The sequence below is a fragment of the Drosophila grimshawi genome, unplaced genomic scaffold (genome assembly GCF_018153295.1).
Source record: "Drosophila grimshawi isolate 15287-2541.00 unplaced genomic scaffold, ASM1815329v1 contig_1006, whole genome shotgun sequence".
NCBI classification, from domain to species: Eukaryota; Metazoa; Arthropoda; class Insecta; order Diptera; family Drosophilidae; genus Drosophila; species Drosophila grimshawi.
This window is the reverse complement of record NW_025062489.1, coordinates 2167020-2182052: the sequence shown is the minus strand read 5'-3', so window position 1 is coordinate 2182052 and position 15033 is coordinate 2167020.

Here is a 15033-nt window from a genome sequence, read left to right as displayed (position 1 = left end):
TTGGGCAACAGTTGCAGTGTTGCAGTTGCAGTTGCAATTGGCCACGAATAAAACCCACGCGTTGCTTGGCCCACCTTCTTTACACTAAGCGAAACATGTTTTTTTTTGCACAAAGTTATGGAAAAAAACTTTTAAAAAAAGTTCAGGAATTCCTTAATTCCATTGATATTCCCAGATTAATTTGAATTCGTAAGTCCACAAATAACAAATGTATGTTGTTTTTTTAGTGTACCCCTTCCCAGCCACAGATGTGGCTATAAATTCACAATTAAGTTGCACCACTGCGGCGGCAGGAGTCGGGGCTACCTCAGTGGCAGTCGGCGGGCAGAGTCAGCCAAATTATAGACGACTTTGCCAAATGATATCCAAGCAATCATCTTAATGATTAACCGCAGCCGGCAACAGCAGCTAGAAGGCCCTGGCTCAAATAGACGCTCAACAGGGCCAACTGCTGAGATGAAAAACACTTAAACATCCAGGGAAGCCACCAGGTTCTAAGTTCTAATCAAGCAGGTCAGTTGGCCAACATTTCAAAAATGATCGTGGAGGTGATCCGACATTTATAATTATTCATACTTATGCACATGGAGGAGATTTGGGTGCAACTCACAATATTATCGATAAGATTCTATATATGCCACTTTGAAATTTAGTTCCTCTATATCTATCGATAATAATGGAATTAATATTAATATATGCAGGGAAACGCTATAGTCCTCTAACTTCCGTTCAATTAATTCTCTACAGCGCAGTGCATCAAATTACTCATTTTTATTATTTGCCGAATACATTATATTTGTATATATATCTATATATATATATATATCTCCTGGTCTAAGAACTTGTGTTATGGTTCGGATGGGGCTGAGCTGAGGTCGCGGTGCTGAGCACCAATCGGGTCGCGGGTTGCGGATAGCGAACGGCCTCCCCTCGGAGAGGTTAGCTGCGAATAATACGAGATTTCTCGTAAATAAGCAGTCCCGGACAAACAGCGGGTGCGATAATGTTGATCGTACCGACAAGGCGCTTGTGTTGCCGCCTTCCAAAGTATAGCCTCACACATCCCCCCTATCTCCCCACATAGTTACTCACCACATCCTATCCCTTCATCTCACTCCGGACCGGACTAAGGCCGGGTATTGCGGATCTCTGCCCGGGCGGACACATATTTCTCCGCAGCTCGTGGGATTCCATGAAAAAAGTACGATATGCTAAAATACCGCAGGATCTCCCTGCGGAGCTTGTCGCAAGACAGTTGGAACGACCCTCTTGTGTGGTAGACCATCCTCCACACCGTGCTGCTCCAGCAACAAACAGGAGAGTGCCACAGGCACAAGGAACTCTGGCTGTGAGTCATGGGAGACCGATGGCTGGTACACCCAGACCACCGCTCCCAACACCGAACGCCGCGAGGCCAAGGGGTCAACCCGGTGGGCTGGATGACCCAAACCGGAGAAATCTTTGCGGTTCTAGGGTCAAGTGGTACCTTCGGTATCTCCAGCAGGGACTCACCCCTGATGAAGCCCTGAAAAAGGCCAAAGAGCCCAGGGAGGACGTTGCAGCACCTACGCCAGCTCTGAAAAAGCGTAGCAACAATCTCACACCACCGGTGGCCACCCCCAAGAGGATGTGCCCGGAGGTTGTGGGCGTTGCCCGGGTTCGGCAGCGGCAAAGGTACTGATGAACAATGGGCCTGGAAATTTCGACCTGCGCCCAAGCACATCGCGTGCAGCGGCCACGAAGCCCAGTTCGCCGACACCCACCGAGCCTCGCCTGTCTTACGCAGACATGGCAAAGAAGGTAAAGGTGGCCGTGTTGCCCGTGGATTTCCCACGGGTCATGCTCAGTCACGGAGATTTATCTGTGTTGGAAGAGGCCATCATTGACGAAATCATTGCGTCTGGTGGAGATGTCGTGGTCTCATTTGCGGGCATTCACTTCCGTCAAATACCTGGGAGTCACTTTTGACAGCAGACTTAACTTTGGCACCCATGTGCAAAACACGATATTAAAGTGCTCCAGGGCGCTTTATACATAGATATTAAGATGGCTGTACCTGATGGTAGTAAGAACCATGTTAACCTATGGGGTGGTTGCATGGGGTGACAGGGCGCGGATGATCACCGTGAAGAAACAACTACAAAAGTTGCAAAGAATGGCCTGCGTATGTATGACAGGAGCTATGCGCACCTGCCCAACAATGGCCCTTGAAGCCTTAATGGAGCTCACACCACTCCACCATATCATAAGGCTCAAGCAGAAAGCCACGCTTCTCAGGATATCAGCAGAAGGAGTTGGGGGCAACCATATCCTAAGCCATAAAGATACCCAACTCCTTTCAAATGAACTGCTCCTGCTAATGCAACCTAGGGACGAAATGGTAGCCGAATACATATTCGAGCGAAATTTCGCAGTTCGTATGAGTAGTAAAAGGGAATGGACAACTCTGGATGAAGTCCATCCCATGAAACCGCACACCATAAAATGGTACACCGACGGATCACTCACGAATCAGGGCACCGGCCTTGGAGTGGTGGGTCCTCGGGTATTTTACCATGAATCCCTGGGAACGCACACCAGCATATTTCAGGCTGAGGTGTGTGCGATAGGGAGATGTGCGGACATCAACATAGAACGTAACTATCGGAATACGGATATATCCATCCTATCCGATAGTCAAGCAGCATTGAACGCTATAAGTTCGTTCGAAGCTAGACTTACTCGGGACTCATAACAGGCTCACCCTACGATGAGTCCCGGGTCACAGGGACATAACGGGAAACGAGACGGCTGACAAGCAAGCTAGAATGGGGGCAGAAAGGCCCCTAACAGGACCAGAACCGTATTGTGGCATAGGGAGGCACACTATACGACTGGAACTTAGAGACGAGGAGAGACAGAGACGGCATCAGAGCTGGTCAGAGGCAGTAGGACTCCGACAAGCCAGATGTCTCCTTGGTGGTTATAATCTTGTACGTTTTAAGCAGATTATAACCATGGGAAAGAACAACCTTAGGATACTTACCGGTCTATTGACAGGACACTGTAGACTAAGGAGTCACCTGACAAAATTGGGTATATATAGTAGCGATCTCTGCAGGTTTTGTGAAAGAGAGGAGGAATCCACGATACACATCCTGGCAGAGTGTGTCGCCTTAGCTAGAAGAAGAAGCAGCATCCTAGGGGCGCATGTTTTGAATTGCAAAGACATAGTAGACCTCAACCCAACAAAGATCCTCACGTTCGTAAGGGAGTTGGGGCTGATGGAAGAGCTACAAGCTCAGAAGGGGGGCACAATAGATCAAATAGGTCGCGGTGCAGCTTCCCCCCTAATAATAATAATAATAATAATAATAATAATAATAATAATAATAATAATAATAATAATAATAATAATAATAATAATATATATATATATATTCCATAACATTAGATCGATAACTCGTTTGCTAGCATAGTCTCGATAAGACACACATGCATGGTGTTGAGGAGCCAAAGAAGTTGCAGTTTGTGTCTTTTTGTGCTCTTTGGATTTTGGTGTGCGGCACTCTTTAACAGCGCGCTTACAGTCGCTTAACAGTGGCCGAACATAGCGAGACGCAACACGTTCGAGTCGGTTCGTGTTGCGAGCGTCGGCTCGCTGCTGGGTCGCAGCTGAGTCTGTGTCTGCACCCTCACCTGCTGCTCGCATTGCGTTTCGTTAGTTCGTCGCGTGCGTTTCGTGTCGACGGATTGGCCCGAAACCAGAAACCCAACAGCAAACACAAAAAATACCGATTTCTCGACAGCGTTTCGTATATTTTGAAAACATTACCATGTCCAAAGACAACGTGCGTTTTTAAAACTTGTTCACATATGAATTATATTTATTTATATTTTTTTTTTGAAAACATACTTTTTTTTTTGGTTTAAGTGCAAAAGTTAATCAGAAAGAAAAGTAAGCGAAATAATAATAGAAATAGAAACTGCGGCGTGGATTACCAGTGTGACATCCGTTGAAATTGCAGATTTCGGAAGAGTTATGAAGTGCATGCGTTGGCGCCGCAGCAACCGCAGTCGCAAGGTGCAACATTAAATAAAGTGAGAAAATAACAACAACAACAACAAGATAAATACAACACAATTAAAGCAAAAATAAATAATTGCCAGCAAACCGCCAGTGAAATTTCAAAGCGGTTTATTTACTTTTTTGGCGTGACATTTGAGCTTGCAACAAGCAGCAGCCGCAGCAGCTACAACAATAGCAACAACAACAGCAGACGCTGAAAATGTGAGTACAGAGTATAAGCCATAAGCCGCTTTTGGCCTGTCCATGCCACTTTTACTTTTATACCCCCCCTAATCCACCAGTCCCCTCAACAACCTCTTGGATTATTACGTTTCTTGTCTTTAGTTAATTTTTTTTTTTTTTTGTGGCTGCTAAAATGTTGCTCAACATGTGTGTAAAAAACAAGAAAGCAAAAAATAAATAAATAAAAATAATACAAATCCAAGTGCAACGCGCTTGCAACACAAAGCTGCGTGCCACGCATTGCAAGCGCATTTAGACGTAAATATACCAGATTTTTGGCTTATGCATTTTAATATTTGCCCTCTCACTCACTCTCACGCACACTTAGCCAACACACTTTGACCTTTTAATTTTTATTGCTTACACAAAACAGTTGCCGCAAAATACATTTTTTTTTTATGTTGTTGTTTTTGTTAAGCCAGCTTAGTCAGTTAGTCAGTTAGCCTGCTGGCCTGTTAGTCTGTTAGCCAGTTAGTGAGTGGGCTGTGCCCGCCAGTTGTGGCTGACATTTGCGATTGAACCGCTTGGTCGACTGACGCCTTTGTGTGTTGACAGTTATACCGAATTGGCTCAAACATAAATAATGGCATATGCCAGGCTAACGGGTGGCTTACGGCGAGTTTACTCAACAAATAACCATCGAGTAACTGGTGGGCTAAGGCGAGTGCACTCAACAAATAACCGAGTACTTTTCGAACACACTCAGAAAGACGGCTCAGAAAGGCAACAAATCAACAAATTTATTCTAATAATTTCATTAATTTTATTTCGAAATTTGTTCCCTGTATATTTTTTACTACTATACAATTTCATTGTTTATTGATGTCTTTCAAAAATTTAAATATGTTTTTCACTAGATTTCTTTTAATTTTGTTTATGCAGAAGAAATTAAAAAAAAACAGCTTAAAATATAATATTGAATTATATATATATATATACATGTATATATAATATATAAAGACTAAAAAAGAGTGTGTGCATATTAAATGTCAAATGTGTGAAAAATCGAAAAGAACTTTAAATAATCGGTTAAATCTGGCAACTGAACTGAACTGTGCCCAATTTGGCAACACAGCAGTAAAATTGAATAGAAAATTCTACAAAAGCAGTGCCTATATATATATATGTATATACATATCTATATTCATAGGTATTTAGCACATCTGACAATTTCGAAGAAGTCAAGTTAATGGCTTCTCCTCTCAGTCCATAGGCCGCATGCTAAGCACATGCTGAACAGCTGCCCCAAACCATGCCCCAAATTGTGTGATCGTTAGGTAACAATGCTCAGGTCTCCGATTCAATTTGTTGACTTCTTGACTTTAGATCAACTGAGCTGGGCTGAGCTGAGCTGAGCTGAGTTGAGCTGAGCAGTCAGGCCATAATCATTTAGTCAGTTCGTCTCGCATAGGTCTTGGCTCTGTTTCGGATGCTCTTTAAAATGTCTCTGCGCAGCCTCCTCCCTCCTATCTTCTCCCTCCCCACAGACCCAGCCCCCCAGCGCTTTTAAATGATTTATGACTACTGAAAGATAGAAATAGAAACAGACAAAAATTAAAGAAAAATAAAAACGATTATCATTATTTAAGCATGAACTAAAAACAAAAAAATAAATAAATAAAACAAAAAAAAAACATTAAAAAAAGAAAAGAAAAAAAATAAATACTAAACACTTGGAAGCGTGTCGTGGGGCTCAAAAGTTGCATGCTGCTTGCTGCGCAACTACGTCCTTGCCACACCTGGCAAGCAAGGAGCAGAGGAGAAGGCTAGTGGAGAAAGTTTTTGGTTTTTGGTTTTGCTACTCATAATTTGGCCCAATTTGCTGGCGTTGCAAATTGCTAAAATGTCTGGCAACGACAGCCGGCGGAAGTGCAACATGCTCAAGTTACCGTTACTGCTCTTACTGCCTCTCTTTGTAGTATAGAACGTATTGATTGTGCAGCAGCAGCAAAAAATAAGAAACCAAAATCATCTTGGGCACTCCGATTATTGAATACCCTTACAGACAGCAGTCAAAATGGTTTGCCTCCCAATTTCGACATATTGATTTTCGATTTGAGTCCGACAGTGGAGCATTGGAACAGTTACTCGCGTCTAGCTAGCTGATGGGTTCGAGGATGCCGCATGGCAAAAGGTTGTAGCAAGGGAATTTTAGAAAGCCGAAGCAGGCAAGTTGCAAGTGGCAAGTGGCAAGCCGGTAGCCTCGATACGGTCGATCGTTTTGACGCGTCCTCGTCAGCATGTCGAAAACTTATTTCTTTCCTGTTGCTTTTGTTGTTGTTGTTGTTTTTTGCTGTTTTGTTTTTATGAGCCATCCTGTCGCTTTGTTAGCTCTTTGCATGCCACAAATTATGATGCGGTGCGGATACCTTGCAACATGTTGCCTGTCACTCATTCGGTTGCAATATTGACAAGTGAGGCAAGCGATCAATGCACCAACTGCTATTGCTATGACACTGCCATTGTTGTTACTGCCACCTCTTCATTTCCCTCTCAATCCCTCATTCCCCTTGCCCCAACCAGTGATTTCTCTTATGTTGCAGTTGCTGCTGCTGCTGCTGCTGCTGCTTCTTTTTTGCTGCACGCAATAACTTATCATATTTGTTCGTCGATGTCGACGTCGACGTCCATTGTTAATTTGGTTAATTGGAGGCAATTGAAAGACGCTTTGCAGTTCATTAAGTCTCATCATAGCAAGGGGCTGGTGAGAGGGCTGGGGGCGGGCGAGTGGGATAGTTGGATAGTTGGAGCCAAGCATCTTTACGCCCATTTGCCGCATGTGGCAATGTACATTTGGTGACGAGCGTGCTTACTGCGCTTTGCCTGTGTGTTTGCATTGTCGCCAGACTAATTAAAATATTTGCACTCAAATGCTTGAGCAATAAATATTTGTCAAGCTATCATCATTAGAGACGACGACGACCCCAAATAGCCGAAGCACTTTGGGGCATGCCAAATGGAAATGGAAATGGAAATGGACATTAAAACAACAGCAACAATAGCACAAACTGCAAACGAAAACGAAAATGAAAATATAAATGAAAACGTACTCATGGAAATTAAAATGAGAATGAGAATCTATGAGCGGCATTTCTAAAGTGCCCCAGTTTGATGGCGGAAGGGGCTGAGGCTGAGGCAGAGGCTGAGGCAGAGGCAGGGGCAGAGACAGAGACAGGGGCAGTGGCTTTTTGCTTGCAGCTAAAGCTCTTGAAGTGCCCCAAGGCTTTGGCCTGCATTTCAGATGAGCTTTAATGGCGCCGCCTTAATGCAAGTGAAGCGCTTCATCACTGCCCAACCCTCTCCACACCCCTCTTAGCCCACACCAACCCATGCGCCACGTTGCAGCAAACAGAACGCCAATTAATAGTCATTGATGGAAAAGTTGAACCAGAGCACATTCAAGTTGAAGTGTGCCCCGTTTTTGGGCTGACTTGAGGGTTGCCAGCTGTCCAACTACTTATGTATGCATGTCTCTCCCTCTCTCTCCCTCCCTCTCTCTCTCTCTCTCTCTCTCTGTGTGTGGGTGTGGGTGTGGGTATGTGTATGCGTGTGTGCTGGGTAGTTCCGGTATGTGCTTTGAGGGTTGGCAGAGTGCCCAAAACAAAAAAAAAAAAAGATAAAGATAAAGATAAAAATAAAGAGGAAAAAACCATGTCAAATTAGTCCAAATGCGAATGGCAAATAGAAAGCCAAATGTGAATTTCAAATGGCCATAAAATTTGTTTATTGTTTGGCAGCAGCTTTGCCGAAAAACGTATACGATTTTGTCGTTGCCAAGATATGAAAAAAAATAAATATATATATATGATTATGGCGGCATCTGTTAACAACTCGAAACTAAAATCACAATTGAAATCCAATTGCGAATCTAATTCATTGCTGACTATTTAGCTGTATTTTGGAATACGACACGCAACTGATTTAGCTGTGAATTCATTTTAATTTTGCCATTAACATTTGGCAGCTCTTCAACGTCTCTCTCTCTCTCTCTCTCCCTTACTCTCTCTCTTTCTCTCTCTCTCTCTCTGTCTTTGTCTCGCCTCCCAAGGTATTTAAATTTGATTTGCAGCTAATCCCTGCTATCTATCTACCGAACCATCACTAAATGGTACATCAAGCATTTTTCTGAGTATCCGTATCATTGGCACAATCTTCATGCAACCTATCAAAAAAGTATAAAAAGACATTCCCTAAGAAGGAACTTTAGAAGGATACTCGTTATACTTGTTAATAGTAGTGGGTTTGGGCCACTGCTCGAATCGGTACCTAACAATTTTCGGTTTCGGTTTGACAATCTGGGTTATGTGCCTTTTAATCCCATCCATAAAAATATTATGCTGTTGATCATCGATTTGTTCCTTAATCATTTTTGTTTCACTCTAATCTGAAATGTGTGCTTGTCTTGTCCGTTTGTTCCCCAAGCAAGCAAGCTGGTGTCAAGCACTCTCAAGCAAACAAATATTGATCAGTGAGTAATACATATCGATGCATTAGCCAGAGAGGCACAACTTGTTTCAAACAATACTGCAATAATTGCTTAATTTTATGCTCTATCTGTTTGCCAAGCACAGAATTTCTCAATGCAACGGATACTGCGGAACTTCCTGTCAGGTGGCTCAGGCGATCATTGTTAATACTAGTACATGCCGCATGCCACATGCAACATGCAGCATACATATTACTACTACTACTTAGTATATGTGTCTGTCTGCACATTTATGAGACAGCATCCTATCCGACTGGCAAACACTCAGTCACCGTTTAGCGTAGAGTAGTTGCTGCCATTATCAAAGCGTTGCCAACACCTCTTCCTCCTTCCTCCTTCCCTTTCCCCATACCCGCACTCCTACACCGACCCCTGCTGCATACACATTCCCCAACCCCATTCCGATTTCTAAGCAGCGTCTGCGAGAGAGAACTTATGAAAATGTTTTACAATATCCTTTTTATGTTATTACAAGTGTACGTCCTTGTCGCCAGCTTTGTCAAAATGTCTGGCAACGTTTCTATGTGTGTGTCAGTGTGTGTGTTTATTTTTTTTTGCTCTGTTGTATTTTTTCTTCCTTTGGTTTCTATTTTTTTTTGCTTTGTGGTGCCGAGGGGGGTGCGAGGGTGGAGCAGGTTGACGCCTTCGTCGCCCGTCGACAACTTCGCGCTGCGTTTGAATATGTCATTACTCGTCGCTGTTTGCCACACCCGCTCCGCTGTTCCCTCATCCCTCCAGTGGCAACAATAATAAGAGCTGAAGCAGCAGCAACTACAATGTTAACGCCTCGTCCTTCGGCTCAGCTCCTCCTCCTTCAGCTACTGAAGCAGAAGCAGAAGCAGAAGCAGAAGCTGAAGCTCGTCAGCAAGAATGTATGTTGTCGTTGTTGTCGTTCTTTTGATACCCCGTAGAATGATTAAGAAAATGGGTATCCTAAGGTTGCGACACACTCAAAAACACTCAGAAGAAGTAAGCCCTGAAATGTTGAATATTTTTAAGTTACAATTTGCAATTTGGAATTTGGAATTTGGAAAAAACACACATCTGGAAATAACGTTAAATATAAAAATGAAGCCTTTAGCCATTTCTGATTTTTACAAATCATTTCTAAATGTACGCATGGCTCAGAACATCCACATCCGATAATATTGATTGACCAGATTGGCATTAACAGTTAGTGAATTTGAATTTGCATGGCTTCGAATAGAATAGTATCAAACTTTTTGTAATGCATTTGGCATATTAGCGCCTTTGAAGGCCAACTTTAAATTTGATGACGATTGGAAAATAAATGCAAATATTTAGAGTATGTGAAACTTAATAGTGTGGAGGGATGGGTACAGGGTATCTTCAGATGATGCCACTCTCGACTAGAGCACTCTAACTTGTTGTCGTTGTTGTTGTTCTCGTCGCCCAATGCTTTCGCTTGGCGAACGGAAGTGACAGTTGAACATTCATTCATTCATGCATTCAGTCAGTCAGGCCATGCCCAGTACCCAGTACCCAGTACCCAGAGACCAGTGTATTCAAACTCACAGTTGCCAGTAACTGAAGCCCTTCCCACCCACCTACTCCCCCGCATTCCCACCAGATTATTCCCCGTTCCCTGGCCAAGACGAGCTTCGGTTGTGTCGGAGGCAAAAATCAAGCCAGCGACCAAGGCGAACATAAAGGAAAAGCTTGACGGGCCAAGTAAAAGCAAAAATTCTATGGCAATTTGGCGGCATGTGTGTGTGTGTGTGTGTGTGTGTGAAATGTCTTCGTGACGCTCCTTTGCCGGAAACACAACGCTATGACGGAGCGGAAGTTTTTTGGAAGCGCATAAAATTATTATGGAGTCGTCTTCCATTTTTGTTTTTTTTTGCTCCTTTTCTTTATATTTTTGCTCCTTGCTTTTTTGCCGCTTCTCGCTGGCGTTGTCGTTGACGTTGACGTTGCCGGCGCGTCAATTGCGTCAGGACCTTTGGCTAGCACTTCATAGTCTGCCAAGCTTTTTATGGACGGGCATGCTTGCCAACGCAAACCGCACCAATCCCCACACTCTCCCAGCCAAGCCTGGAGCGGTTAAAGCAGCGATTGGTTCTGGGCTTCATCCTCTTCTTTCAATATATATATATATATATGTATATAGCATTTTTAGCATTCAGCTTCAACTTGAGCTGCGCACCCATTTAGCATTTCTTTGTATCTGTAGCAGCATTATTTTTATGCGCAAATTTAATATTTATATTTGGCCCAAGAGTATTTTAGCCATGACTACAGTTTTATCAACTAACTGACTGACTGACTGGCTGACTGACTGGCTGCAAAGTTGGCAAGTTCAGCGGTCTGGACCAACCACAAATGGGTCGTCTTATCTATGAATCTATAGATGGCACTGCAGCTCCCAACTCGCTAGCCTCTAACCAAATGGCATTTAGATAAGCTCAACTTTGAGAGCGGCCGCAAGGCCGCATGTGTATGTGAAAATACTGGCAAATATCTGTGGCTTCTGCTACCAAAATGATAAATTTTCACACAAACCTAATTATTGCCTAAAAAATTCAACTAAAATAAAAAGAATTGAAATGAAAATAAAAACAACAGCAAGGTCAACTGAATAAAACTTAGATACACTTTCTGCTTGGCAAAAAACCTTTTATAAGATCAACTTTCAGCTAGTTAAATTGAACATGAATAAAATCATGATTAAATTTTAAGCTAAAAACATAAATTCATATATCAGTAGACAGACTCCCGTCTGCAAGTGTGTGTATTCTTTGATGTGCCTTGGTTTTATTAATTGTGAGGTATTTATACATTTTTACTAAAAGTAATTTTTGCAGTTTTTTCCCAATATTTGCCAGTCAGACTACTGACTCAAGCGACTGTTTTTTCTACTCCTCGATTGGCTAAACTTTTGAGTCATAAGTCAGCTTTATTTTACAGCATACTTTAAGTATTTAAAGTGAAATTGAAATTGGGCGAAAGTTGACTCCGACATTCGCACACCAAATATAAATATATATAGGTGGCAACAATTGAAAATTGAAAATTGAAAAGAATTGAGCATGTTCTCGAACAAATGGATATCAGCAGCCACAGCAATTTTAGTGTGACTCATTGCTATATATGCACTGCTGGCAAACCCGCCCCGCCCCCCGCGCCAACTCCAGCTGTTGCCTTATCTAAGCCGCCTTCTTTTGTCCTGCTCCAGTTAAGCAGTGTAGTTGTTGCTGTTCCACAACCCACCCTGCCCACCCCATCATCCCTCCAACTGAAGTAATCAAAAATAGAAAGAACGCAACCCTCTGAAAGAGCTTGGCTTATTGTGTCTCAGCCCCACGCACTTGGCCACCCTTCACTACACAGCCCACACCCCTCGTCCTGCTGGCAGGATGACTCATGCGCTAAGCAGCCGCTTTGTCTCATTTGCAATGCCTCTTTTATTTTGCTTATTATAGTTGTGTGTTGGTTTTTTATTTTTTATTTTTTATTCTGGTTTATTTGTGTTTTTTGGGCTGCTCGCCCCCGCTGCGTAAATTAGCGCATTGGCCAGCAGCTGACTAGTGACTGGGACAGCTGACACCCTCGATCAGAGAGTTGGGCCGGATAAATCACCCCAACGAAAAAGCGAAAAAGTTATCCGAGCCACCAAAGCTTGTATCACATTTGTTAGACTCGTTCTCTCTCTCTCTCTCTCTCTCTCTGTCACTCTCACTCTCTCGCTCGCTTTCTCTCTCAGTCAGATAAAGCAATTGCATTACTTCACTTTTTTATTTATTTGTTGTTGTGAATACAATTTTCTGTTGAATTTGTAAAACATTTCAAAGTACAACAAGGACAACAAGCAACCACTTAACGGTTGTTGCCACGTTCATCCATTTTGTAGCTGTCTGTAGTCTCCTGGCCGTATCCTGGAGTGCGTTTTTCACCCCCCACCACCCACACCACCCCCACCACACACACACAGACACAGAGACACACACGTAAAACAGATATGTATTTATAAATTTGTGTGTTTATTTTTTTTATTCAGACAGACAGAGAATCGACTGATTCATTCAGCAAACAGGGCTTTGGGTTCCATTTGGTTTGTTTCGGTTTCGTGCCACACGGTTTTCTATCTTCGTGTTGTTGTTGTACTTTTATATTTATGTATTTCTGTTTTTTTTTTTATTTTCATTTTTGTTGTTTTTCTTTCATTGCATCGCATGTTTTCTTATGAATACGTCGCATATATTTCACTTTTATGCCACCCGCGTTGTTGCCGGCAAAACCCACCTTGCAACACTCGCACCCCTGTCCCCGCTGTCCAACTGCTTGCCGCAACTGCAGTTTCGTTAGGCTGGCGCATGCAAAAGGATAATAGAGCCAGGCTCATGAATCATGACCTGCTGTTTATCATATGCAGTCGGGCGGCCAGCAGGAGGGCGGGTATGTGCCGGTGCCGAACAACCCTATCTGTGGTTACTTATAGGCTCCACTTCTCCCTCCGCCCCCCTCAACCACCGTTTCACTCACCCCTACCTCCTTCTTTACCTGCTTTACCACAAATATGTCAATTTTTCAATTTGTTACATGTATGCATGGAAGTGGCAAAGAAGTTGAAATGCCGAAGAAACTTGACTGACTGAGAGACACCCATTATTACGTCAAGTAATTGGAATGCAGAAAACTTGATTGATGCTGATTTCAGTGAAGTTCCCTTGGCCCAACCAATAGTCAAGTCAAAAATCCCTTATGTATATCAAGCATAAGTTCCATGAATGTTAAAGCTTCTCAAATCTTCACGAACTGAAAGTTATCCACATTACTGCTTAAAGCTTCTCTAGTCATCAAGAACAGAAACTTAAACACATTAATTACTGCGTTCAGGCGTGCAGAATTCCAACTGCAAACTATTTTATGGCCAGCCTCAAGGGAACTCTTTGGCAATTTTGGTAAATGTAATTTTTGTTGCACTGCCTGGAAAATACTTGGCAACTTGATGTAATACCTAAAATACGACAAAACTATCAGAAGGATAAACAAACAATGCCGTAAAATAATACAATGCAGACAATTTTTGCAAATATTTCCATCAATTATCTCCGTCTTCCTGTAACATCTGTATCTTTCAGATACATCCGTATCTCTGTGTGTGTTGTGTGTGTGTGTGTGTGCGTAAATATACATTTTCTGCATTTGTCTCCAGCTAGCGTAATTCAATTAAAAACTTGCGTTAGCAGCATAAAACAAAAATGCTCTGAGCCGGAAAAACTATTTGTTGTATGTATTTGTACATATATATATATATCAATATCTATATGTGTGTGTATACGGATGGCTTTTTCTGCCTTGAAATTGTCCAAGTACAACGTCGGTCATTTAGCCAATGCTATTGGCCAGCTGCGCTTTGTGGTCGTCTGAAAGCCATTTGAAATTTTTGAGTTGGGATCGAGCTCAGTGGCTGCCACAGGAGGCCATCATAGAAACAGCATCAAATTCAGCTTGAAATTAAATCCGATTTAAGCCCATCCATCTGATATTGTTTTTGAAGCCACCTTTTCTAGTCTCACGGATCGTTTGCCAGCCACTAAGAAACACCAGAGAGCAGCACCAGCATCTTCAGAGAAGGGTCAACTTGTTAAACGCGATACACTCGAAACAAAATTGTGTTGTTTTGGCCAAAATCATTTCTGCACTTGCTCTCACATTCACACATACTTTTTACATTTTGAAGAAATATTTCAGATACACAAGTGAATGACTTGAATCGCTAGTATTTGTCGATCTATAATTGAAATATTTTATTTCGAATGCATTTCACTTTGGCAATTACCTAAGTGATATGCCATATGTTTCGCTAAGTGGAGTCCCTAATCAATTTGCAATGCTCAGAAGCAAAAAATCATTAAAACTGCAGCAATTATGGGCCATCACAAAGTTATTACACCACCCCCTCCCTCCTCCCCGCACACACACACACACTTCAACATCATCCTCCTTCATCCCCCCACCAGCTGTATGCAGAACATTGTGCGTAATTATGAGAACTGCATAAAAATGTCGATTTTATGCGAAAAATGCGTGCTCTGCTTGGTAGACGAACCTGCGACCATTCAACCAACTGGCTATAATATGTCTAATAAACATTTTGTGATCAACCACCCCCTCCCCCCTCCTATCTTCGGCCTTGGACTATCCTGTATAAAAAGGCCAAAGGCCTCAGCGGACAAATGCGGAAGCCGGCGCGACCTAACACGACTCGTGCGTGTTTATAGTCGAACAAGAA